The sequence below is a fragment of the Macaca nemestrina genome, chromosome 16 (genome assembly GCF_043159975.1).
Source record: "Macaca nemestrina isolate mMacNem1 chromosome 16, mMacNem.hap1, whole genome shotgun sequence".
NCBI classification, from domain to species: Eukaryota; Metazoa; Chordata; class Mammalia; order Primates; family Cercopithecidae; genus Macaca; species Macaca nemestrina.
Genome location: NC_092140.1, coordinates 73,534,253 through 73,557,427, shown reverse-complemented (window position 1 = coordinate 73,557,427; position 23,175 = coordinate 73,534,253). Strand labels below are relative to the sequence as shown.

At 40.0% G+C, this 23,175-nt stretch overlaps 1 pseudogene; it reads left to right on the top strand.

Moving 5' to 3' along the window:
• The window catches only part of LOC105485603 (protocadherin-8-like), a 347,750-nt pseudogene that overhangs the window by 130,823 nt on the left and 193,752 nt on the right, over positions 1–23,175 (top strand).

The window sequence follows — 23,175 nt, the reverse complement described above, 5'->3', positions numbered from 1 at the left end:
GTTACACCTCTTATCAGCACCATCTCTTCACGCCTCACAAAATGGATAATCAACACACCTACTTTGTCGGGTCGTGAGGATTAAAATGTTAATACGTGTACATTCTATAAACAGTGCCTGACGTGGTACTCGGAAATGTTTATTATTCTTGTATCATTATTCAATTTTCCTATTTTTGATATGCTGATCATACAAAGAATTCAAATGACTGCTAATAGTGGGCTTAATTTTAATTTAATCAGTGAGGTGGAGCATGAAGAATCTGTGGATTTTCTAGGACAAAAAAACTCTTACGGTGCGTTAGAGTGACTGAGGTCAGGACTATGTGTCTGGCCTGTCTGTAGTGTGTGGAGCCCAGAACCACAGGTCAGAATCTGCGATTTGGGCTCCAGTTGGCTCTACCTGGCTTTAGGTGAACCCATCTTGGGAGGGGTTACACTCCTGATGGTCATCTCCTTTTTCATTTCTGTGACTGTGCACATGCTGTTGCCTCTGCTTAGAATAAACCCATTTTTTTGCTTTGATATCATCTTTTTGTCACGATTCAAAATAATTGTCACCAATTGCAGAACTCTGTCTAAAGAGTCTGGGTAACTGATGCCCCATGTATTCCAGCTACAACTTGAGCTTCCTTTTATTGTAAGACTGATTAGTATAGGCTGTAATTGTAGAGAGGAGGTGTTGTTTACGTATCTGTTGCCCTCACTAGACTATAGGCAACTTGACAGAAGCAATCCATTGTGTTCCCATTGTTGTTTAGGACTAGTAAACTTGCTGAATGTGAGAATTTATCAGAGTAGCTTTTTTTTCCCCTCTATGACTGGAGGGATGGGGGCATCAGGAGGCACTAGTTTTCCCACTGGTGTGGGAATTCAAAAAATTAGAATCTAATGAAGAAAGGATTTAGAGAAAAAAGACATCATTGAAGATAAAACATGAACCTACTTTACAATTTTGCCTAGGATTAAGATGTTTAGAATGACTTTATTTACATACTTTTCCAAGGATGCATTTCCATGATACAAATTGTGAACTTCAACCATATTCAACAAATATTATACTGAGTCCTTAAGAGGGATGACCACAGAATCTTAATTATGGAGCTCACTTTTATAACCTAATAAAACCTAGTAGATAGAAAACGTAATTATAGAATCTATTGGAACTCTTTCTCTCCACAACTCACCCTTTACTTACGTAACATGTTTTTTATATATATATACACATATATATATACACACACACATATATATATATATACACATACACATTTTGGACAATGACATACAAGAGAATAACAGCAAAAAGTAGCATACCTGGCAATGCAATTGAAGCATTAATCTCCAGGTGTCTACCTAGCAGAGTAGAACACTCTGTTCAGGCCCATGATGGGAAGAAAGCTTGTCTTAGTAAATACATGCTAAATACATGGCCTCTGTTTGGCAGGTACCATGAAGCTGCTATTTGGAAAATGCTGATTATTTACATTTTCTGTGAAGAAACAGGAGCAAGCTGTTCACTGAGAACTTAGGAAACAGATGTAGATGCTGAAGGCACAGGATAAGGGTGAGGCTTTTCTTCTTACCGACCATGTTTTAAGTCAACTAGCCTTGGAGGCTGAGATGTCTCCAACCCATCTCTGCCTGAAGACTCAGGCAGCTGTTCTTTCTTTAGCCAGACCAGTTGGCACTTCAACAGATGCGTGCATCTCAGCACAGAGTGTCTTCTGCACACATTTGATATTTTGAAGATCAAATTTTGCATGCTCAGAAAATAAATTGGGGGAATTCACACTTAAACGTGCCTGGTGGTTTCAGCTTTCAAATTTTTCGGAATGATGAACCCAAGTCCAACCTCCAAAGGATAGTCATACGTAAGAATGGATATGCTTTTTGAAACCGTAGACTTCTAAATCACCGGCCTAAGTCTGTTAAATTAGCTTTCCCCTCTCTGAAGTCCAAGAGCCATCATCCAGGGCTAGTGACTCTCTGCCCTCACTGGTACTTACCATACCTATCTTTTCAGTTGGAGAGATCTTTAGGTCAAGTTCTGTGTTTTTTTCTAATCTATTCTAAAATGCTTAAGCACAGTGCATTGCACATTGAGGTTAGTCTGCAGATCATTTGAAATAAATAGAATAGTTATTCAGGTATACAATCTTGGGAAATATAAACCACATTTTGACAATTTGAAGCAGAAATTTTGACTTTAAGTTATTTTAACATATAACAACAAATTAACTAAGTTCATTTATATACTTATGAGTAATGTACACAAAGGCGGTGTACATTTCATTCCTGGCCTCTGTCCCACTGCTATTTTTTCCCCTTATTTAAAACTCTGTTATTCATTATTAGGTAATGTTTTGAAATGTGCATTTCTGATACTTACCTCTGACCACCATCCCACTCTTTTAGCGCCTTTTTGAAATAATAAAGATGCTTTATTATCAACTAAAATGTACATTTAAAGTCTCAGAAGGCAACAAAATTGAAAGACTGCATCCAGTTTAAAATTGGTTGGAAGAGTCTACTCTCTGTATATCTATCCATCTATGAGCTGCTTATGTGCATACTCACCAGCCACACGTACATACACGATCAAGAACAATGTCAGGCTCCATTATTTTTATGTCATCTTAAGTCATTTCATAATAGGTCAATAAATAATGATAATAAGTGATCCCCTAGTTCAAGGCATCTATCAACTTTAGAAACAAACAAACAGGCCGGGAGTAGTGGCTCATGTCTGCAATCCCAGCACTTTGGGAGGCCGAGGCGGGTGGATCACGAGGTCAGGAGTTCGAGACCAGCATGGCCAATATGGTGAAACCCCATCTCTACTAAAAATACAAAAACTAGCCAGGCGTGGTGGCACGTGCTAATCCCAGCTACTTGATAGGCTGAGAAAGGAGAATCACTTGAACCTGGGAGGTGGAGGTTGCAGTGAGCTAAGATTGTGCCATTGCACTCCAGCCTGGGTGGCAGAGCAAGACTCCATCTCAGAAAAAAAAAAAAAAAAAGAAACAAACGAAATTTAAAAAGGGATATTTTCATTTGGGAGCTTGTTGATGGAACTCACAGTCTAACATTGAAAAGATAAAGGACACATACATTACAAAAGAAGGAAAGGTTAGAAGTGATAGAAAAATCTCAAAAATGTAAAGAGGGAATACAAAAATAAAACTCTCTGTAAGTATCTGAGAAGAGTAGCTCTCAAATTCCTGTGGGTTAATTGTGAAATTATTTTGTCAATCTTTGGTCCAACACTTAATGGGCACCAATTATTATGAATATTTTACAAAATCTCCTGTCACGGCAAAACATGGATTTACAGATGATAAAAATATATTATGAATAATTTTCAGTGATTGTACATACTGAGGCTAGACAACATCAGTGAAGAGGAGCAAGGAAGGGGCTGACTTTGGGATGGAATGAGGAGGGTAGAGAATGTTTGAAAGTGCTAGCAAACACATGAGAGGAATTGACATTAAAGAATGGAGAGAAATTCAATAATAGGATGAAGGTCAGTGACAATTTATAACTATTACATAATAAACAATACACAAATAATGTTTTTATTCTGCTCTGATTTGCTACAGTGTATACTGGTGTTAAGGAAGGCTTGGGAAGGTTAGAAATGTCTGTTACATATTTTAACAACAATAAAAAATATTATTACATCTGGCCTTTGCAATTTTGACAAGATTATGTCAAAGTAGATGTGTCAAAATAGCTGTCTATATCTCCCTGGATAAAACAATGGCATCAGAATGGCTGTGTCAAATGGGCAGAGGCCAAACTTCCTGTCTATGAACAACATGGTCAAGTTCCCTTTAGTATTACAATGGTCAGTAACATTTCATTTCTGGGCTCCCAGACTAGATCTCGGGATACCAGCATCTCCCACACAGTACTGGCAGGGTAAGAATCCATTTCTGTCACTTATTATTATAGTTGTTCATTGATTGATGTGTAAGTAGGGGACCCAAATGGGAAAATGAGTATCTATGATTCTAATTAAAATAGAAGATTTTCTTCCACTGTTCATTTATTCACTTTGTTATTGATAATTTCAGGTTTTCTCTATATGGAATATTAAACATTTTGTGAAACTATTGCCTCAATACTGGAAATAGGTAGCTTTCCAGGCATGTGGTAGAACTGTACATCTCTACTGATATGGTTTGGCTGTGCCCCCACCCAAATCTCATCTTGAATTGTAGCTCCTATAATCCCCACGTGTCATGGGGAGGGACCCCGTAGGAGGAAATTGAATCATAGGGGTGGTTTTTCCCATGCTATTCTCCTGATAGTGAATAAGTCTCACAAGAGCTGACGGTTTTATAAAGGGCAGTTCCCCTGCACACACTCTCTTCCCTGCCAGCATGTAAGACATGCCTTTGCTCCTCTTTTGCTTTCTGCCATGATTGTGAGACCTTCCCGGCCACGTGAAACTCTGAGTCTATTAAACCTCTTTTTCTTTATAAATTACCCAGTCTCAGGTATTTCTTTGTAGCAGTATGAAAATGGACTAATACATCTATCTTCCTTTTGAATATAGGCTTTGGTCTGAGTTGCTTTTGCCAAAGATTTGTGAACATTGAACAGAAGTGATATGTGTGGCTTTCCTTTCTATGCTTTGGAAGCATGTATTGAGATGGTGCCTCTGTTCGCTTTGGTCCCTGCCTGAATGAATACATTGGGCAAGTATCCCCACTGCTACCTTACATTAGGTATTAGCATGCATGAAGAATAAACTTTGTCATGTTAAGCCACTGAGATTTGGTGCCATAGCCCATCTTAACTGATAAACTGGAAAAGAACAAAGTCATTCAGTCTGTTGATGCATATGTAAAACTGTATTCTTCCTTTAAAGATCTTAGATTCTAAATTAGGCTTTGGTTTTATTTTATCATAATACAAGTTTCCAAAACAGAAAGACAAAGAAAAAAAAAAAGAATTGTCACTTTTCTGAATTTTTATTTCTGGAAAATTACTGCCGCTTCATTTAAACATCCTATAAAGCTGTTAGGTACTAATTATTTGTTGGTGTAAAGTTTTAACTATGGCTGTCTTACTGGTAAGTATTGGGATTGTATTGCAAATGGTTCAATTGGTAAACTTTAAGAGCAGGTGACAAAGCCTGATTAAAAAGAAATCTAGGGCTACTGCAATGGGGACTATGATTTGTTATCTTGTTTTGACAAGTGCAGTTTAGATTTAATTGTACGTGATAACAATCTGTAAGGGGAGTGGAAATGTACTGGGATTCATTTTGTAAAGGTGATCCAAAACACCTCAAGACTGCACACTGTTCTTAAGTCTGCTGAGAAATGAGGTGTGACATTGCCAAGTTTCCATGTGAAAATGATTATGTTTGTAGATTGAGAAAGAATGAACCTAAATTATTCTATTGTATATTCTGGTTGACTGACACACAGATTTGCCTAATCGAGGATGTGTGCTGCCAATAATTGAGTGTTTGCTATTTTTCAATTTTCAGAAAACTACTTGATAATTCAAGTTTTTTTTTTCTCCAGCAAGAATCATTCACATGCCCTCTGTTCATTTATATTCTTCTGTTATGGTTTGGTTGTAATCCAGGGTTTTCTGACTGATTAGCTATGCACGGCTTGTTTCAAACCAGTGCAAACTCCAGCATTTTCCTGGTCTTGTTGTTTCTTTTTCATGTGTAATATTATGAGGTTTCTTAACTTCTCCTGGAAATGTGGTTATTACTGCATAAAATGTTTAGTTGAGCCTTGAAAAAATAAAAATACCACCTCGCAACAAGTCTACCATCATATGCCACAGAAATCATTTCTCTCATCTAGCAGAGAGAAAAAAAGAAAAACTCAAAATAAGAAAGTAAAAACTGAATTCTCTATTAACTATTTGATAGCAAAACCTTCCTAAATGTCTCAAGGTATTGTTACTTAATGTCAGATTTTGGTCATTGCCTCAAATGTAATCTCATATATATACATATATTTCCAATCCAAGTAGGCGTAATTATTTTTATAATAACAACAATTTGCATATAAATTATATATTAGAAAGAGGGCTTACTCGCCCCCCTCCCCAAAGCAATTGTATATAGGTTTCTACTTTTCCTTCTATTCTATTACTTTAAATTCAGGTGATACAATCTCTCTTTAAACTTCTCCCAGGATTACTTTGCATTGCTCCTTATTTGTTCCTTGAAAAGCTTCTGCAGATGAAAGGTTATTTACTATAGCCCTTGTACTTGCTAAAACTTAATAGGAAAAATACTTGTAAGCAGCACAGTGGTATCTGTCAGAGAGGCAATAATTTGGTTTCAAAAAGCTGTCTGATCCTTTTTCTTTTCCTTAGACTCTGCCTCGTGATATAAAATTGCATATCAGTGACTTAAATGGACAAAAAGCAAATGCCTGTAGCACCCTGACTCAGAGGGTCTCAGCCTTCCATTTTTCCATGTGGATCCTTCTAGAGGTGGTGAGTCACATACCACTGGGCAAGCAGGTAAGGCAGGCAGGAGTTTCAGCAATTCTGGGAGGTAGCTGTGTGGTTTGAATGGTCTCCAGGCCATCTTCTTTTTTTTTTTCCTTTTCTTTTTTTAAGACGGAGTCTCGCTCTGTCGCCCAGGCTGCAGTGCAGTGGTGCAGTCTCGGCTCACTGCAAGCTCCACCTCCCAGATTCAGGCCTGCATTCTCCTGCTTCAGCCTCCCCAGTAGCTGGGATTACAGGCACCCGCCACCACACCCGGCTAATTTTTTTGTATTTTTCAGTAGAGACGGGTTTTCACCGTGTTAGCCAGGATGGTCTTGACCTCCTGACCTCGTGATCCACCCGCCTCAGCCTCCCAAAGTGCTGGGATTACGGGCCTGAGCCACCACCCTCGGCCTGAATGATCTCCAGGCCATCCTGATGCAGCCCGGTGGTGAAGAGAGGGTGTGGTTTCTCCTTCTTTCTTTGAAAATTATGGCCCTTGTTTAGGTGGGGAAAATGTTTCAACAGTGCATTTTGGAAAGAGAATTAGATAACCCCCAACTTCTCTTTAAATTGATATTTTAGATATACTTTATAAAGGTATTGAGAGTTTCAAATAGCTTATTCTTGATAGCCATTTTATTGTTAATGATGGCAACTAAGATGCTGGATCCCATGCAATGGGATTGTCAGGAAGGGAGTCTGCTCTGCCAGTGTTCAATAAGTAGGTGTCCATCTGCCTGCTATGAAGAGCATTCAGAGGAAGTGGGTACATAAAACTCACCTCCAAGGATCCTGACATTGAGTAGTTGTTGATGGCGTATAGGCACTTTCTATACTTGGCCTGTGTGGTTTTTGAGTGGCCAACTTGGGTCCCTTTGGTTTCTGGGTTTAGTAAGGCAGCAATAAGTCTGTGCATAAGGATCTTCCAGTTTTTCTTATTTTTTGAATTATTTGCGGCTTCCTTGTCTAATACTTACCTAACCCTTCACCCTAACCACAACATCGATGGCCTTCAATATTATACAGCCTCGATATACAACCTTGGCCTCTTCAGTCTAGTGCCCCCTAGCTTCCTGACATGTATATTGCTTTCCAGCCAAATGTTCACTGACTTTCCTGAAAGCTTTGCTTCCTTTCTTGATTCCAGGACTTTGTCCATGTTTCTCATCTTGTATAAAATGTGCTTCTATATGTTGCTGATTCAGTTTATCTCAAGACACTTCCCAATTCAGTGAATGGCATCATCAGGCACCACGTTGCCTGGAAGAAAACATAGGGGTCTGTTTGATTTCTTCTTTTCCCTTCTTTCACCATTTGTCAACAAGTATCAATTATGTTATCAAAAAATGTTACCCATATTCCAAGAACTTACCATCTCCCCAGTGCCTATTCTCATCCAAGCCAGCACCTGGCCTGGATGGCCAAAGCAGACAGCCCTCTAAGCGGTCTCTCTAGTTACATTTATGACCCACATGAACAATTCTCCATTCAGAAACCAATGTGATTTTGTAAAAGTATGAATCAGATCATTTCAGTCCTTGCTTAAAACCCCACAGTGGCTTGCAATGGTTCTAGGTGATCTGGTCTCTGGCGCCTCCTCAGCTTCACTGCCTACTCTTCTTTCCTGGCTTATTATATTATATATTCCTGCTTTGTGGGTCTTCTTTCTGTTCCTTGGACAACTGAAGTATATATCCCTCAGAGAGTTTACATGTATGGCTCAATCGGTATAGAATCTACTTAACCCCAAATGTCTGCTTCTTAAAATTCAGGACTGAGCTCAAATGTTACCTCTGCAAAGAGGATGTCCTCAATTATCATGCAGAAAAGAATTCCTTCCCTGAGAAACTCCATATCCATTGGTCTGTCTAGTTTTCGCTGAAATTCTCATGTACTTATCATTTGTTTATTATCTGGCTTCTCACACATAAAGAGGGATATTAATTTTTTTGTTAAGTACTCACTGGATTGCCAGTTCTCAGCTCAAGGCCAGTCTATAGATATAGATTCCCCGAGAGAAAGAGTCTGAAATGCTCCTTCCTCCATGAAAAGCTCCATGTTCATAGCTTTAAGCTCTCTTATGTACCTACCCTAGATTTGTGTACTTTCCTCCCCTCTTATAGTTAAAGCTTTTCAAGGGCCTGTGTTGCAGTCAACCTTTTTTCCCTTAGAGTACTTTTTGTGATGTAAACACTGAGCCAATATTTACTGAATTCAATTACCCTGTTTTTATTAAAGGAAATTGAGTAACAAATTTAAGTAGCATTCTATAGTATCTGAGAGAATTAAAAAGAATTAACAACAGCCTCAAACAGGGACTACACTCAGGGCACTCATTTCCAGGTGTTCATTCTCAGGTATGCTTTCGTTTCAGACCCTCTTATTCAAAAGCTCAGTCTGCAGAAGCTGCAGACAGTTGATTGGTTCGAAAGGAAATGAAGTAGGACTGGAAAATAGTTGAGCAAAAGAAAATTCTCGCATCCTCCAAGGTTTAATTAGTACTTCCTGGGTGTCATGAATTCCTGACAATATGTAGGAAAAGGCATGGATTGGTGGTTTAGAAAGCAAGATGGCAGCCTCTAAGCAAGTAGAGGAGTGATAAGAAGGAGATTGATGTTCAGAATTCAACTTTTGAGTCAGTCTAAGGAGGATATAGAGGTAACTTTCTGACTGTCTATACTGATATTGGTTACTGTGCTCTTCTATGGCAGATAAAGAAAAGACACTCTCAGCCCTCTGTAATGTGTAAATTGCTTTTAGACACTCTCCCCAGGAAAGCAAGATGGTGTCAGCTTGGAAGTTGTTAGGCTGCCAGTCCTATTGTCAGGCAACCAGGATATTTGAATTCAGATGTGTTGAAATTCTATTTGTGAGTTTTCCACTACAAATCCCTAACATATAGAGAGACCTCCGGCTAGAAAACGGGTAAGCTTCACACATCAAATCTCTTTTCAAATATATTTTAAATGGCCCTGCTCAAAGAATCCTGGAAACAAGTTACAAATTGAAGTATTCAACAAGGCTGAGGACAGTGAATGGGAGAATACAATTATTTCAGGAAGTACAACAGTCATCTATTTTGTCATGATGGAGTCATTCTTTCATTTTCATTCTTTCAAAAAATACTAGGTGAAACATAGGGTATCACAATGCTTAAGAATTTAGGCCTGAAGTGAGAAGGTTAGATTCAAATCTATTGTGGTGGTTGGTTTTATGTGTCAAGTGGTTTAGGTCAAGTCGTTCAATTAAACATGAATCTAGGTGTTGTGAAGGCATTTTTGTAGATGTGCTTAACATCTACAGTCAATTGACTTTAAGTAAAGGAGATTATCTTGATAATCTGAGTGGGCCTTATCTAATCAGTTGAAAGGCCTTAGGAGCAAAACAGGTTTTGCCAAGGAAGAAGAAATCCCTCCTGTGGACTGCAGCTTCAGCTCCTGCCTGGGAGTTTCTGGCCTGCTGCTAGTCTGCCCCACAGTCTTCAGACTTGCCCAGGCTGACTATACAATCACATGAGACAATTTTTTGAACTCTCCGTTTCTTTCTGTCTCTCTCTAGCTCTGTCTCTATGTCTGTCTCTCGATTTGTTTCTCTGGTAGAACCCTGGCTGACAAATCTATTAACTGAACTGACCTTGGGAAAATATCTTATCTTCTCTGTTCCTCAATTTCTTCATCTGTAAAATAAAGATATCGATAGTGTCCATCTGTATCCATCTCACAAGCTTTTAATGAGAATTAGGTGAGTTAATAAATATAAAGTCCTTAGACTGGGAACTGACACATGGTATGTGAGCTTCTTAATTATTAAGCACCTAGTGTTTGCTTATTGTAGCTGCTGGGGAGAAATAGGAATAAAGATGAGATATGCCTGACATTAAGAAGTGTGCCATTCCTCAGAGGGTTCTAAGTTATTAATAACAAGTAAACTTAATCATAATATGACCCCTAGTGCATGCTCATAATTAGGAAAAGGTCAGCTTATAATGCTAATAATCCTACTAATGAGGATAGATAATATTTCTCTACTTTGTGCCAAGTATGATACAGACAATTTCATTTGTTCATTTTTACACTCATCCTTTATTCATTTATTATTTCACTTAACAAATATTCATTGGCCACTTATTATATATTTGGCACATTCTAGCTGCTGAGAATATAGAAGAAAATAGACAGAGAAGATCTCTGCTGCCTTGTAATGTATATCGCAGTAGGAGCTACACAAACAAAAAGAATGTGTAATATAAAATCCAGTAGGGATGAGTTTTACGAAGAAGATAAAGCATGGTAAGAACAGTCTGGTGAAGCTAAAGCTGATGCCTGAATCATGAAAAGGGGAAGTTTTGCAAATATTTTTTGGGAGATGACTTTGGGTAGGAAAGAGTAAGTGTGAAGGCCCTTAGATTACAAGTAGCTTGATGTAGTGGAGGGAAGGAAAGAAGAATGTGTAGCTGGAGGAGAGTGTGCAATGAGAAGAGTAGTCAGGAACTGATGTTGGGAAAGAAAGGAGGTGGAGCCCAGATCTCATAGGATCCTATAGGCCATGCCAAGGGTTTCTATTTTATTCAAAGTGTGATGTGAGTATAATGATGCATTTTGAGTAGAAAATGCAGACATTTATCATAGATGTGGGTAAAGTATGGGCTATGGTGGCGTTGGGCGGTAGAGAGAAGAGTGAAGTGTAGGTACTGCACAGGAGGACATTGGAGTAGAACAGGTGAGGTAGGCAAGAGCTGGCACTTAATGGTAGACATGGAGCAGGTGAGAAGTGGATGAAATTCAGGATGGATCCAGGGGATAGAGCTTTGGGGCCTGAAATGAAGTTGCAGTTGCTGCCTTGACATCTTTAAGCTTCACAGAGCCCCAGAGGCTTCACAGCAAGTTTCCCCACTATTGCTAGATATGCTCCCCGCCCACTGGTCCCTGCAGCAGCTGGACCAGCTACACTCTAGCAGGTCCTCAACCCAACAGATTTCACTTCCCTGCCAGTCTGTGAAATTATTCAAACCAGTTAATCATATTCTCCTATGGGAAACAGGGGTCACTGCACCCTCTTGTTACTACAAAGTCTCTCCCCAACATTGCCCCTGCTTGTTCACTCTGTTCCAGTGTGAAACCCTGTGGGACCTTGCATGGTATGCGTGGTCCTTTATTCTGGGCTGTGAGTATGTATGACAAATCAACTGCTGCTGCTTTCATCTCCAGTGTTGGGTTGCTTGTATTTGTCCATGTTGTGCTAATTAAAGCAAGGAATCCCTCCCTCACCAATGGAGTGAATAGGAGGCAATCAGAACAATGGATGGCAAAAGCAGCATGGCTCAACCATCACCAAGAACTTGCAGCTTTAGTTATCTGCTCTTTGCTAACCAGCTGGTTCTGGATAGGGCCAGAATGTCTGCACTATGAGTGACTGGATGGAGACAGAAACTGAAATCCGTGGCTTAACGCAGCCAAAAACCAAAATACACTGAGGAAATTTGTACAGAAAGAAAATAAGTAGTTGAGGGGAGCACCCCCTGCAGAAAAAGGCAGTGCTGTACCAGAGGCTGGTTTCTATTCCCCAGCCTCGGGGCTGTGGGCCAGCGCTGTTTTGCTGCATCACTGGGCTGCCTGTGGCTTTGTCACAACAGAGGCTAATCCTCAGGGTTAGAACAAAACCCCAAACAACAAAACACTCCTGGTACCCCTGTGGCACAGCAAAGGTGTTTATGCAAACCTGACTTAAACCTAGGGCCCTTAAATCACAACGATTGCCACCTGGGAGGCACCTAAGCCTGACAATACTGAGGCTCTCTGGAAGAAGACTTTTTATAAATATAGGCAAAATATAGGTAGAGTAGAGGGGACCCTCCCTATTGAAGTACATCCAGTGACAAACAGAAAAAAAGAGTGAGAGAAAGAAACCTGGATACAGGAGGAGAGAAAATTTAAACATATGTGCATATGCATGTTTAAATTTCTGTAATTTATTTATATGTAATTAAATTAAAACATAGGTCCACAATTTGGCCCAATTTGAAGTTCAAAATTTACTAGAAATAATTTAAACAGCCACAAGATAAAGAACTGCTAATTGGCTTTAGGGTCTCTATGATATAGGTTCTGAATTCACTTCAATATCTGTTGAAATTAACAATTTGTGGCTCTTCATGTACTTCAACACTGGGGCTCAAATTATTGTTATATCTGGGGGGCCTACTAACTTTAAACAAGGTACCCCTATAATCTTGGGAGAGTTACTGAATATAAAATAAAGAACAAATAAGTATGCCTCACCTTAACCATCAAAACTATTGCTTTGGGAACTAAATTGCCATGGTAATAGCACCCGTTGCTCTAAAATGTCTCACAGTAAGCATGGATAATCTGACTCAATCATAAATAATAAAAATTAAAATTAGATTAAGTCTTTGGTACCTAAAAATTGGCTTGACAAAATGGAACTACATAACCCCCCTAGTTAATATCATTAATATGGCCCGGTATAAATATGGATTTTAAAGGATCAAACCTCATTATCTAAGATCTAATTAGTAACGGGATGATTATCTCCACTGCTTCTCCATTTGACAGCCCAATTTTGTGCTTTCTTATACCTAGAAAGAATAACAGAACTTTATGGTAGATCACTACAATCTCAATCCTGTGGTTGCATCTGCTAAGGTCCCCATACTCAACACCCAATATTCTTGAAATTACTTTTAAAAAATCTCATCAGCAATCAGTAAATATTTGCTATTATAGGTTTAGTTAATACAGTCTCTTCAGTGCCTATTTCAGCAGCCTCTGAGATGCAGTTTGCCTTTCCCTCTGAAGAGACGCAACACACCTTTGCCAGGCTGCCCATGGAGTACACCAGCAGCTTTGCCATTGCACACGGTCTTTGCAAGGAACGTCTTCAATGCATCTACCTTTCCCAGAAGCACTGCTATGAAACGATATTGATGACATCCTCCTGAGGTCATTTGACACGTTAATTAAGGACATAAAAATATAAAATAGCTTATAAAAAGGGAACAGGCAATTGTCCCACATAGTATAAAGCCCTGCCACCTTGGCTACATTTTTGAAAATTATTGGTGACTCAAGAGATGTTTCATTCCTGACAGTATCAAGAAACAAACAGCTATTGACCTTTTCAAATGTTTATACAAGTTAATTTTTTTTTTTTTTTAGTAATTTTGGGATTCTGAAGGCAGCATAGTCCACATTTTAAATTTTTCCCTGACATATTTAGGCTGTCACTTGCAATCAGCCCACCTTGAATAAGCCCCTCTTAACAAAAGATTCTAGAATATGTCCAGTTGAAATAATCAGGAATTCCCCTTGGTGCCCTTAGAGAGTCCTTTGTTGTAGAGCCCTTAGTAACATTCTCTATGCCACTGGAGTCGCTGGCTTACTTATGATGGCCATAGTTAGTTGTCCATGGACTTCTAATTCAAGAAGCTGCCTTTCCTCAGACCTGCACTATATATCATTAGAGCGGCAATAGCCTGCCACTTACTGGGTTCTCCTGGAAACAGAGGCTTTAACAGACTCTGCATCTGCTGTTACCCTCTGTATCCAGCTGCCCATTATGCCTTATATCACCCTCAAAGCTCAGCATGGCTACCAAGGTCTCTTTGCTACAGGATGGGGCCAAATCTGGGCTATCTATATATTCTACTTGCAGGAGAGGATGGCCTTCTCTGTTCTCAATTTCTTGCCATGTTTTGGCACTGGAGAAAGCCACCACTTTTCCAGGCTCCTTGGCTACCCAGGAACCTCCTTGGAATTAAAGGAGTTATTTGCAGTAAGATTTTGTACACTTCACAGATGGAATTACCATTATTATATATGATGGAGCCCAGTGGAATGTTGCTGGTTTCCGTCTCTTAACTAAGACAACCCTGATAAAGGATGGTACGCAAGGTTAAGCACAATTGGCCAAACTTTACACAGTCATCTTACCTAACTGGGTGTTCTGCCCAATAAATGACCCCATCTACACATTTTTACATACCCTTGGACTACTGCCTAAGAGTTTCCTCCTTCAGGATAAAGAGCTTTGGAAATCTCTTGCCTCACAGATACCCAAAATATAAATCAAGGTAAGAGATGTCTCTACATATGCTAAGGTCACAACACAAGTCTTCACCAGTACACTCCTTAGCCCCTGTGAAGTAGTTCCGGACATCACCAATGGTGACAAGACACTCATTCACTTCTCAGAATATACAGTGCTGGGCTCTTGAAGAAGACATTCGATGGAACTTCCACTTTTACTATAAACCAGGCAATTGGTTTCACTGTGAGGCCTAATGAGCTCCCCAAATAACTCCTGTTTAAATTATCAAGTGGTAAATGGACCGCCTACTGGGTATCGCTATTGCCATAGGTATTGATTAATCTCAATTCACACCCCTAGGGATGTGCACTTCCTCAACTTATGTCCCACGGGTCTATCAATTATCTTCAGTGGCCATAAAGGGAGCTACCTCTAAGTTCATGTTCTTGGTGTCTAGGCCACCATGTGACCCTATCCTTCCTGGTTAATGTGGATGACCCTTCCAAGGGGAATGCTTCCACTCTCTAAAAATCTTAGTTATCAAAAAAAGTTTAACCTCAAGTTATCAAAGGATTGAATGTGGTGTAAGCGTTAAAATTAAGATGCAATATGAAGTGCTGTCTTGACAACTTTGTGCTTCACAGGGCCCCAAAGGCCTAAGCCCAAGTCCTCTGCTCTCCTCAGATATGCCCCCACCCAGCTAGTTCTCACATCATTGGACCAGCTGTACCCCATCCAGTCCTTAACCTAATGGATTTCACTTCTCTGTTGGTCTGAAAAATTATTCAAACAAGCCAATTATATCCTTCCACTGGAACCAGGGGTCACCTCAGACTCTTGTTACTACAAAGCGTGCTTCCCACAGCCTGTTCTTGTTTACTCTGTTCCTGAATGCAACTCCAGTGTGACCCTACACAGCATTTAGTGTCTTCCTCCCCGGGCTGTGAATATATATGGGTGTGGTGGCTTACACCTGTAATCCCAGCACTTTGGGAGGCCAAGGCAGGTGGATCATGAGTTCAGGAGATCGAGACAATCCTGGCTAATATGGTGAAATCCCGTCTCTACTGAAAAAAAAAAAATACAAAAAATTTAGCCAGACATGGTGGCGGGCGCCTGTAGTCCCAGCTACTCAGGAGGCTGAGGCAGGAGAATGGCGTGAACTCGGGAGGTGGAGCTTGCAGTAAGCCGAGATCACACCACTGGACTCCAGCTTGGGCGACAGAGCGAGACTCTGTCTCAAAAAAAAAAAAAAAAAGTGACTAAGAAACTGCTGTCATTCTCATTTGCCCAGTGTTGTGTGTTTGTCATCTTCATATTATTTACTGATGGTATGTATGTGAGATGAAAGGGAAGAATCAAGATTGTTATCTAGGTTTGTCACCTGAAAAAATGTAAATAAATGTCCATGCTATTTATTGAGAAGGGAAAAGAGAGAGGAGAAACAGTTTTGGAGAAGGAAATTAAGAATACAGTTTAGAGAAATAAAAGACTATATTGTCAAACAAGATGAAATGGGATAAATAGGGTTTTGAGAAATGATTAGGGAGAAATCACTTCCAGTTGGAAGAATAAGGACAGGCTCACATGAAAGGAGGTACTTAAACGGAAACTTGAAGTGGTGTTGGAATTATACATTATAACAGAAGAAAATGTTAAACCAAGTTAGCAAGGTAGAGAAGCCCAGAATGACAAGTGATTTCAGCTTGGCTGATTGGAAGTAGGAGCCAAGGTTATAGTCTTATTCTGGGATCTTCCTTATCGAAGACCTTGAATACTAACTAAGTCCACGTCGAGAGTTTACATTTGATCAGGAAGGCATTAGAATGTGTTGAGGTTTACCCAGTAGTGATTAGCGTTGTGTGTTCTGAAGATTAGTCTCCCAGCTGTGTAATGGCCAGCTTGGGAAGGAGTGTGGTGGACATTGTGAGAGTAGGTAGCAATTGTTGCAATTGTCTGTGACCAGAAATGATGAGTCTTCCTAGAATGGAATCAGGAACAGATGTGAGATGCATTCCAGGAAGAGGATAAAAATGAAAACAATTTGAATGGGTCTTGGTGGGTGAAAGGGAGAAGTCGTCTTCATTTCTGGGCAACTAGGAAATTATGTAGTTGCCAGCAAATATGAAGATGCTAGGAGAAGAACTAGGTCTGAGTCTAAGAGGATTTTAGTTTCAACATGTTAAGTCTGAGATGCTACTGGGATGTTGATGTTGAGGTGGTCGGAAATAGGGGCTGCTCCTTTGGCAAGATACTAGGTTCCCAGTTATCTGCTCACAGAGAGGAGCTACAGCCTAGGCAAGATGACCCTGAAGAAGCAGACTGAGAAGCTCTGCTGACATCATTCTCTCCCACTTCCTCTTGTTCCCTCCACTCCAGCCACGCTGGCTCCCTGCCATTCCAGGAACTCATTGAGTACGTTCTCACATCAGGGCCCTTGGGATTGCTCTTCTCATTCTTAGATCTCTCTTCAGAATCTGCACAGCTCACTGTCTCTCACTTTATTCAGATCTCTGCTCAAATATTTGCCATCTAAGAGGCTTCTGCTGACCATTCTATATAGAACAGCACTCTTTCTTCCTCCTGCTATCATTCTTAGCCCCTTGCTCTGCTTTATTTTTCTTTACAGCACCGATGAATATTACACATGTATATTTTATGTGGCACTACCCTCACTAGAAACATAAGTTCTGTGAGGGCAAAGGCTTTGTTCTAGTTAGTGTTCCATCTGTGTGTCTGGTACATAGTATACATAGCATTTCTGTGTATTTGGCAGAAGGGAAGAAAAGACGGGGAGAAAAGAAGATGGGTGGGAATGGGATCAGAGGTGTGGGTAGGCAGCACTTTGCTTCTACTCTGTAGCGGACATCTTGTTTATCTGTTCACTCCTTTCCCTTTGCTGGTGGCATCCTGGTTTTTCTCTGGATAACCATCCTGACGACTGTCAGCCCAGGGTTCAGGTGGCAGTAAGTCTGCTCCCAGATTTATGTGGCATGTGATTCAGATCTGGCTAATCAAAACATCAGGTTCAAGGGGATTGGCGCAGGAATACACACCTGATCCACTTCCCCCCACTGACATCAGACTGTAGCATGGTGATGAAAAGTCCAGACTCTGGGTCCTGACAGCCAGGCTCAGATGCTACCTCTGTCACTAACTGGATGAGTGACTTGGGTAAGTTATCTCACCCCTCTATCTCTCAGTGTAATACAGGATTGTTGTGAAGATCAAAGGAATTAACACTAAGAAAGCTCTTAGACTGCTGTCTGTCACAGAGTAAGAGCTATGAAAGTTTTATCATCTGGTGAGGAAAGAGAAGTGCTCCTTTCAGTGGAATTAGAAGCCAAGATGCTACAGTCTTAGAGCTGCTGGGGGTCATCTTGCCACCACATGGACCCTGAAGATGAAGCCCCAAAGAGGAGGACAGAACTGAATGATGGAGAGATGCTGACTCCTGATGACACGTCTTGACTCACTTAAGTAAATTCGAGTTGGCTTATAAGTAAGTTGTAATGGTAGATTCGTAATCAGTACGACACTCTTGACGGCAGTGCGTCCCTTCAATTTGATGTGCATGTCTTGCTTGCTGGCTTCAGGTGATTCTGTGACTTCTTTAATTCTCTTCTGTCAATATCTCACAGTTCCTGAAAGCACCAACCAAGCAACCTGGCTCTTTTTTTTCCCTTTAGTAATTGTTTTTGTTATTCCCTGAACTCCTATTTGCTCTTTTACTTTGATGTGCTGAGCAGGAGGGACTCCGGATCCCCATTTTACCCTTTTTCTCATAGGCCAGAGCAAGGTCACCCCTCATGCCCTTTGTCTTAGGCCTGACTGTTGTTCTTTTCTGTTTTGTTGCTTTTCATACAGAAAACACACACCTCCTTCTGCGTTATTTTTCTGTCCCCTCACTCCCATGTCAAATGCTGCTTCAGAAGAAGAAAGAAGGAAGATAGGAAAGGAAGAATGGATATGTGTCCAGAGCCTTGCCCTTTTCAAATTCAGGTTCATGATCCCCTCATTCACTTATTCCTCACAAGACTCTCCTTCCTGCCCGCTGAACTAGTGTACTGACACCACAGGGGAGAGAGGGCTGTGGGGGTTATTATTCTTAGCTTTATTTGTTGGCATTCTCTCTCATAACTGTATCCACTCAATTCCAAGCACAAAGTTTTAAGCCCCATAAAAATTCCATGCTGGCTTCTTACATTGACCAGCTCTTCCTCTTCTGAAATGGGAGCAAGGAGAAGTTGAAGGAACACACAGAACCATTTTAAGCCATACAGGAGGGAATTGCCCCATTAAAGGAAGAGGTGAGGCCCTCCTCTGAGAGTAAGAAGGAAGTGAAGGAATGTGGCAATGACTGGAATCCTTGGGATGGAAAGCAGGGAGAGTTTCAACCAGAGATCTTGAAAGCACTGCCCTGAAGCAGGACAGGCGTTCCTGTGGGTGGTGCTGCCTCCACCAGCTGGCCCTGCTGACCTCATGGGCCTCTCATTTAATCCATTCTCTCACCCTCCATGTCTAACCTGGGTTTCTCTGGGTCCTCAGATATATCAAGCTCTCTTTTACCTCCTGGCCTTCACAGATGCTTTTCGCTATGCCAAGAAAACTCTAACTTCAGGTCCTTCTTAGGTGTCACTTCTTCTGGGAGCCATCCCTCCCTTCAGGCCTTGGTTAGCTCCTCTTGCCATTTGTGCCTGTAGCTCCTTAAACTTTCCCATAGCAACACACATTGTACTTGATTGCTATTAGTTACAGAATCATCTTTCTCCACTGCTAGATCATGGACTCCAGAAGTACAAGGAAGGCATTTCCTCCACATTGAATCACCACTGTAGCCCCAGGACATAGTCCATTTCTTGGCCATATTTGGTACTCAATCAATGTTTGTTGAATGAATAAACATTGGCATGAATCTTAAAATACTATTAGGGCAAGAAGTAATTGTAACTCTTCTCTTTTCCAGTGGAATTATAGCTGCTTCTTCTGTGGCCCATTTTCTCCCATATCACATAAAGCTAGGAGAGGGGATCAAGTCCATTGGTACATCTATGTATAGCATGTCTGAACAAGAGCAATTAACATAGAATCACCCAAAGGTAATAACCTCGTATAAATTCTTGCTTTGTAAAATGAAAAAAAAAAGGGACAGTAAATCTAATATATTTATACTTAAATAGGATATTGACACTTCAATATGAGAGTTTTTCTAATATAAAATACTTTTTTTTCTCCAAAAAGGCAACTATGTTATCCAGAAAAGTACTTCGTCTCCAGACTTCACATTAGATGTAGATGTGTAGACTCCTCTATTGGGCTGGAATAGACCTGGTGACCTGCAGACAGCTGCTTCTACAACCCATTACCTCCATTCCAAGCTACTAGTCTCGGCACATTCACTTTCTGCTATGATAAACTCTGCTTTCTCTATCCCTGACCTCTGCAATTTTACTGGGAATAGGAGGCGGGGCAGAACTGAAAGTCTGTGTAAGTGGAGGGGGCCGGGAAGAGAGGCCTTTTACTATGACAAGTCGCACTGCATAAAAGTGATTTGTGTGTGCACGATAGCTTTCTTTCTAGTCTCCTTCTGACACTTGGGAGTTTAGTTCATCATAGTTACTCATCTACCTTGGCCAAGAAATTACAAATGAGGCGGAGAGAAAATATGAGTGAGTAAGTGAGAGAGTTTCTGAGTATGACAGGCAGAGGTAAAGCAAAAACAGCAATGACTGGCGGCAGTGTAACAGTTTTCAAAGTTGACATTTGAGGTTTACGGTGCTTTTGTTAATGAGATGTTTGAGTGGAGAAACAATAGTGCTCAAGTTAAGTTCAACTGAAAACTTAAAATACCTTTATACCTTTTTGTTTTTATCTTCTAGGGACAGACTAAGAGAAATCTGTTCTTGGTGGCAGTATCTATGACAACAAACTCATTTCATTGTTTTACTTTTATACACATGATAGACAACACTGAGGAACTTTTGATTTCTTTTCTACATACATAATTAAGCACCCAGAGACTGCCTCCTACTCCTGAAATGAATTGAACCCATAGCAAGTTATTCTGGGATTGAAGGGCAATACTGTGGGTGGGGACTGGACGTAATTAATCAACCAGAGAACTCAGATATTAAGACTAAAGAAGAATCATATTATGTTAATCTTGGATGATCAATTATTCTTTTTCATAAGGTTTAACTCTTTGGTAGGAGAAGTTATGAATTCAAGAGAAATAATTCTAAGAGAAGCAAGAAAGGATGAGACCCTAAGTCCACAAATATTTTTCAGTGCCCCCCATATATAGGGCATGACCTGAGAAAAAGCCTGAAAAGGCAATGCTTGTTCTCCCTGAAGGTTTGCACAGACAACCCACATACCTGTGTGTCTATCACTGAAGGCAGGGTCTTGCCTTTATTGACTGTCTTAAAGTTAATCCCAGTCTGTGAATACATGAACTTAGCAGAAAATTCCCAGGGGAAACCAATTTAGGGGAAAAAAAAATCTACCCAGGGGAAACCATTTTAGGGGAAAAAACACCTATCTGTCAAGACTGTAGCTTTTGCTGTTCAAGGGACAAGAGGTTAACTATTTTCATACCCCATGAGTCAGTTTCCAGTGACACTCTGGTTATCACATAAAGAAAGATTACTTCCTTTCTCTAAAAAATTTGACTAATCAAGATGTTTTATTAGGATTCCTGGCTACTTTTCCCCCTATTTTTGTTCTGAATTAATTGTTAAAAATACAATAAGTAATGTGAATATTTTTCAGCACTTTCTCTCATTGATCTGTGTAGACCTGCTTCTAGAGCTCTTATGGCAGTAACTGCTGAACCTGACTGGTTGTTAAAGTTGGCTTGGTAGCTTTATAAAAATCCAGATTTGTAAGTCCAGTCCAGATCTACCTAGTTAGAATCTATAGAAGTGAAACCTATATATATATATATTTTTTTTTTTTTTCAAAAAGCTTCTCAGGTAATTTTGATAATTAGCTGATACAGAGTCTCTCTCTCTCTCTCTCTCTCTCTCTCTCTATATATATATATATATATAAAATGGAGTTTCTTGTGCAGTATTTTCAAAAATAGAAATATATGTGAGATAAGAGTGTTCCTTTTGATATTGGTTAGAGAGCCCTGGGTTTGAAAAGTAGATTCACCACAATTCAGCTGCAACAGGACTTTAGGCAATTTGTCTCATCTATAAAATTACCTAATGAGTTAATACTATTACCTAATGAATAGAATTGCTGTGGGAGGCAATTGCTAGAAATGTATACACACACACACACGCACACACACACACGCACAGAGTACTCCCCCACTTATCCTCAGTTTTCCTTTCTGAGGTTTCAGTTGCCTGTGGTCATCCATGGTCTAAAAATATTAAATTGAAAATTCCAGAAATAAATGATTCATACGTTTTAAGTTGCCACCATTCTGTCACGATGAAACCTCGTGCCATGCCCCTTTGTCCTGCCTGGAACATGAATCATCTCTCTGTCCAGAATATCCACACTGTCTACACCACCTGCCAGTTAGTCACTGAGTTGCCATCTTGGAACATGGTGCTTGTGTTCAAGTAGTCCTTATTTTACTTAGTAATGGCCCCAAAGTGCAAGAGTAATGATACTGGAAATTCAGATATGCCAAAGAGAAGCCTTAAAGTGCTTGCTTTAAGTGTAAAGTGAAAGTTTTCCACTTTTTAAATAAAAAATTCAATGCCACGGTTGCTAAGATCTGTGGTAAGAATGAATCTTCTGTCCATGAAATTGCAAAGAAGGAAACAGAAATTCATGCTAGTTTTGTTGTTGCACTTCAAACTGTAGGAGTTACTGCCACAGTGTCTGATAGCTTTTATTACAGTAAATGTTATAATTAATCTGGTTTATCATTAGCTATTTGTTGTTAATCTCTTCCTGTGCCTGGTTTATAAATTAAACTTTATCGTAGGTAGGTTTTTACAGAAGAAAGCCCCACAGCCTATACAGGGATCGCTACTATTCGTGACTTCAAGCATCCACTAGAGGTCTTGGAATGTATCCCCCATGGATAAGGGGTGATTATGGTGTATCACATTTTAAATGTTTTTATTACATGTACATCTCTTATAAATGTAGACTATTCTGAATTTTCTGTAAACAGTTCTTAAGACTACATAGTCTCCATCTTTTCAATATATTAGCATTCAGGACAGTACATAGCACATACTGGCTGCTCAAGAAAAAATCAGATTGATCTATTTGAAATCTCCATACCTATACATATATTTCAGACTATATGAGTGCACACTGGACACCAATGAAAGTTAAAGAAAACAGTTCAGAGATGTAGTCACATCTTTCAGGTATGACTTCTGAAGGATATGTGGGTACACATCCAATGTCCCCACTTAGCATGCCTGATTTTCCAAGGTAGAAACATTGGCTCACAGTAAAGAGTCAGGAAAGTAAGGAGGCAAAACACTATGATATTAGAGAAGTAATGAAGAGATAAACACTTAGGGAGCGTTGGTTCCAGCGCAAGGTCACTGTTCATTAATACTTGTACAGATCACTTATTAACCACCCAGAAAATTCACTTCAAGTTTTCAAGCTGCATAATACTCAAGATCATTACCTGAATATAGATTAGGAGATGCGGGCTTGC